This window comes from Theropithecus gelada, unplaced genomic scaffold (genome assembly GCF_003255815.1).
Source record: "Theropithecus gelada isolate Dixy unplaced genomic scaffold, Tgel_1.0 HiC_scaffold_2748, whole genome shotgun sequence".
Classification (NCBI taxonomy): Eukaryota; Metazoa; Chordata; class Mammalia; order Primates; family Cercopithecidae; genus Theropithecus; species Theropithecus gelada.
The window spans coordinates 1-5,285 of NW_020259223.1; the positions used below are offsets into that span (position 1 = coordinate 1).

At 49.7% G+C, this 5,285-nt stretch overlaps 1 pseudogene; it reads right to left on the reverse strand.

The window, feature by feature from the left end:
- Positions 1-475: 475 nt before the first annotated feature.
- On the reverse strand, positions 476-2,713 carry LOC112617603 (annotated as a pseudogene).
- Between the last annotated feature and the right edge of the window lie 2,572 nt (positions 2,714-5,285).

Consider the following 5,285-nt stretch of genomic DNA (forward strand, 5'->3'; position numbering starts at 1 on the left):
TCTCCACCCTGCCTTTCCAGTTCCTTCAGCTTTCTTGATTATTGGACAAGCGCAATAGTTCTTAAACTTGGCTGCACGTTAGAATCACTTGGGTAGCTTTAAATAGTCTTGTTGCTCAGGCTCTACTCCAGATCAATGGAATGAGAGTCTCTGCTGGGGGCCCTTGACTTCAGTATTTATTGATTGATTGATTTTTATTTTTTAGAGACAGAGTCTGGCTATATTGCTCAAGCTGGAGTGCAGTGGCTATTCACAGGGGCCTTGAATGATTGGGCTCAAGCAATCTTCCAGGATCATAAACTCTCTGTTTTAAGTGTGCAGCAAGTTTGAGAGCTGGTGGACCAGGAGACTCTTCCAGCTGAAATGCCTATGACTCTAGCTGGGGTAAGACTAATTCCTCACAGCTGTGAACCCACCATCTGAATTCCCCCTGGGATGCTGGGCCGGCTCTCTCCCCTCAGCCCTGGGCTCTTACCTCTATGAGCTGGTAGCCTAGCTTGCAGGTAGCAATGAAGTAGTCACGGAATTGGTACTGAGGCTGCAGGTTCTGGATGACGGTGAACTCGTCTAGGGTCTTGGGCTGGGGACACTTGATGACTATTGGGGAGACCAGAGGGCGTATTTATTTGGGAGCCACCTGCCCTTCCTTCCCACCTTTTCCCCATTGCTGGCCATTGAGGGAGGCCCCCAGGGAGCCTTACTCTCGGTGGTGTAGGGCAGCCTCCAGCCCCGGCTGTCCCCCGACTCATCTGTGAAGAACAGCAGATCCACAGCATTGCTGCTGGTGTCAAGGTCGGGGGGGCCTTTGCTTCCCACAGAACTCGCCAATGTTCTTCCCGTTGGCATAGATATAGTAGGAGAGGAGGTTTTTTTTTTTTTTTTTTTTTTTTTTTTCCAGCTTGGACATTTTTATACAGGGCCAACTGTGTAGTAGCCTGGTGGCCAGGGTGGTGGTGGTGATGAAATCCTGCCTTATGTGTGTTTTCAGGGGAAGGTGGAAAGGGATCCCCACAACCCAATTCCAGTTATGTGGGAACTTGCCCAGCCCATGGGTGATGTTGGCCAATTCCTGCCCCAGCTGGCCAGGGGATCCAGGAGGAAGTTGAGACAAGAGGAGCTAAATGCAGACAGAAGAGGAGGAAGGGGTCTTTCAGGGGTAGGACGGCTGTACCTGTAGCTGGTCATAGGGGCAGTGTACTTGCTGGTGGTCATCAATTTCAAAAGGCTCCACGAACTTGAGGTGCGGGGTGAGGCCCTGCTCTACCCGGATGCTGTAGTTGCAGCGCAGGTCAGTGGGGTAGGACCGGGGGTACTCCAGGCTGGAGATGTAGCCCGATGCCTCCGTGTACAGCTCGCTGCTGCACTCAGCTGTGAGAACAGAGCCGCAGGGCATCATGGGGCCACTCTGGCTGGCTCAACCCCTGCCTCCCTGCTACACCACTCTGGCTCACCCTGGCAGGAATACCTGTCCTTCTGAAGCTCATAGCCTGGACGGCAGGAACAGAAGTAGCCTCCAGGCTGGGCGCAGTGGCTCAAGCCTGTAATCCCAGCACTTTGGGAGGCCGAGACGGGCGGATCACGAGGTCAGGAGATCGAGACCATCCTGGCTAACACGGTGAAACCCCGTCTCTACTAAAAAATACAAAAAACTAGCCGGGCGAGGTGGCGGGTGCCTGTAGTCCCAGCTACTCGGGAGGCTGAGGCAGGAGAATGGAGTAAACCCAGGAGACGGAGCTTGCAGTGAGCTGAGATCCGGCCACTGCACTCTAGCCTGGGCGACAGAGCGAGACTCCATCTCAAAAAAAAAAAAAAAAAAAAAGAAGTAGCCTCCAACATAGTTGTTACACAGGTGCTGGCACTGGGGCTGGGGGTCCCTCTCCCCTGATTCGCTCTGGGAAGCACATTCATCAAGGTCTGGAAGGCATTCAGGAAGGAGGGTTAAGCTCCTGCTGGGAGACCAGAGTAGTGGCTCTGATCTTAGGGAGGTCACTCACCAGAGGCCTAAAGACAAAGGCACTTTAGGCCACCTGGACCTCCAGGCCAGGCCTCTCCAAAGCTCTCTGGGGACTGCTCCATGGGGACAGAGCCCAGGTTGACAGGCCTCATTAGGGAAAGTTCTCTTGAGGGGAGGAACAAGGAAAGCCAGGCTTTCAGCTTCTTTGGATTCAAGATTCCCTTTCTTGGCCTCCATTCAATGTGGCTGAGGTTAGAGAAAAGGGATCCCTGGGGGGGCTACTCACCCACAGCTTGGTAGTAGTCCAGGAAGCCCTTGTAGAACATGATGGTCCCATTCTCCTCGTTGGAGAAGTCTGTGTGGAAGGTCAGCAGCATCTTGTTCCCTTGAGACAAAAATTCCTTTTTTCCTGGGGGGTTGCCCAGTGGAGAACCCAGTTGCCCACAGAACCTCCCCAGGTTTTTCGTATCAGCAGAGATCTGGTGGAAGAAGGACAAGGAGTAGAAAGAAGACCTGTTGTGGAGTGGCACACGTGGTGGCTCAGTGATGGTCCTCCTGGTCTCATCCAGAGCGAATCATGCACCACATCGGCTCTGCTGGTCACTACCTGCTGGGTTCAGCTACTGCAAACTTCCCCATGTGACCTTCAACTGTTCCCCAAGTCTCCCACCGACTCACTCTTTGCGTGTTGTCCTGCACTGGGTACCTCACCCCTTCCCTGTTTTCTGCTCCTCTGGCAGGTTTCAGGTCATTCTCCATCCCCACCTCCTGCAGCCTGTTCCCCTGGGGTCCTGGTTGTCTGTACCCAGCCTTTCCCCTCCCCTCATTCCCTGAGCCCAGACATGTCTACTTTATTTTCTGCCTTCCGATTCCACCTAGGCTTAATGAAACCATTCACACCTTGAGTGCCTCCTTATGCCCTTGGCTGAACATGAGCCCTGAAGTCCACCAGTCTCAGTGTCAGGAGGCATGGCCTTGTCCCTCTTCCTTCCTCCTCAAAGCCTCCTCAACCTCTTCTTGCCCCTGCCACCAAACACCCTCCCCCAACACTGCACACTCACCAATTCCTCTGGGTGGGGAAGATGTTCCGTTTTCATGTTATGTTGGAGGCCAAAAGAGTGAGGGTGGTGATCAACTCAGTATACCACTGGAGGCTACATGAGTAAACAGCAAACTCTTCTCATAAATGCAGGATGTTGGCAAACTGACACACTGCATCTGCTGCCCAGAAGGAATGCTGAGGGCAGCCATGCCCCAAGTGTAGTGTTTCTTGTGATTATCTACAGGGCACATCTGAAGCCTGTTAGTAATAATATAAACCTGTGATCAGTCAACCAGCCAACCAGTTGTTACCTCCTCCTCCCTGCTCATTCTACCCAATAAATGTGAAGGGCTGTGGAAGCTCGGGGACTACTGCTGTTGCTCACTAGAGCAGGGAGCTCTCTTCTTCTTCCCCTGGCCTCTTTCTTTAAAACAGTTTGTTTTGTCTTAAGTTTTCATTTCTACATTTGTCCTCCTTCGTTCAGTCTTGTAATGATGGACTCAAGTAGTAACATTAGTAACTGTTGTAGTGATGGTCTCAAGTAGTAATCGTGGCAGTCAGTTACAAGTGGCGCCCAAACAGGGACAATCAAGGACAAACAGGGACCTGAAGAGGCCTGCAGGGACAAATAGAGATTAGTAGGGATAAATAGAAATGAATAGAGATAAATAGAGACAAATGGAGATAGGTAGGGACTTGCAGGAACTTGTAGGAACTAACAGGGACCATAGGGACAGACAGGGACAGATAGGGATAAAGAAAGACTAGAAAAGACTGGCAGAAACTTGCAGGGACAGACAGAGACAGATAGGGTCCTGTAGGGACTTGAGCGAGGACAGTCTGCTGGAGCAGAAAAACTAAAGCCCAGAAAAACCTAAAACCTAAAACCTACCAGACGAATGAGAAACCCCATTACAAGTCTGCCAGCAGCAATATAAGATCAGTGCTCTAAAGCGGTACAGAGAACAGGAAGTTTTTGAATCAGGGTAACATAGGGAAGAATTTGGTTATTTCTTTTCTCTTTTGTTTGGAGTTTGGTAAGTACCATCTTTTTGTTATTATTTCAGGGTTTGAGCTAATTTTTTGCCGCACCTACAGCACCTATTGAGGGTGGTGAACAGGAGAGGGAGGATAAAAACTGGCTTGAACCGTCTGCTTTTGTGACTACAGAAAGGCTAACTTTGGCTTTGGCTTTCATGGATTGTGGACATGTGCTGGCACCTGTGAGATGTGCAGAGGACTTGGGAGGTTTTCTCAGTTTGTCAAGATGTGGGAACCGAGCTTCATTGCTCTGCAGTGTTGACTCAGGCAATGGCTAATTTGGTAGCTGACAGATCTAAAGGAAGCCAAGGGTTAAGCCCTAAAGTGAGAAAGTGTCATAAGTGTAGAAAAATTGGATGTTTTAAAGGAGAATGCCGTCAGACCTCTGGGCAGAAGGGATCTGATAACATAGTTCTCCTCTCAACAGAAAAAAACGCTAGGCCTTTGCTCTCGTTGCAATAAAGGAAATCATTGGGCTAATCAATACCACTCAAAGTTTCATCAAAATGGCACCCCCCACCCCTGTTGGGAAATGAGAAGGGGGCCTGGACCTGGGCACCTCAAACAATGAGGGCATTCCCTGTCTGGGTTGCAACTCCCTTTTCAGGGGTGGGTTTCTGGAGACTCATTGATTCCAGCTCCCTCCAGTAGCAGAAACACCTGTAAGCGCAGGATTCGATCTCCCAGTCAGAGAACGAGTTACATTAGTTGGAGGAGACAAACACACGAAGATTCCCACTGGTTTTGGGGACCTTTGCCAGCAGGACATATGGGATTAATTTTAGGCAAAAGTCATCTTAACTTACAGGGCATTGCTGTGGTTCCAGGAGTTGTTGATTTGGATTACAAACCAGAAACTCAGGTAGTGGTAATGGCATAAGATCTTTGGGTTTTTGAACCAGGGAGAATATATTGCTCAATTGTTGCTTATTCCCCGTAAATTGCACCCTTCTCCACGAAAGGAGAAACAAGGGAATCGGGGATTTGGAAGTACAACTACACGGGAAATTTATCTATCACAACCCATGGCATCTAATAGACCCACTTGTTCAGTGTAAATTGAAGAAAGAAGTTTTGTGGGCTTATGGATACGAGAGCAAGAGATTGGTCTCTTGTGGTAATAGATCTTGAAGATTGTTTTCTTTGCTGTGCTATTGCACGAGAAGGATAAACCTTGATTTGCTTTCTCTGTGCCTTCTGTTGATTGGAAAGAGCCTGTCTCATTATCAGTGGAACGTTTTACCCCGC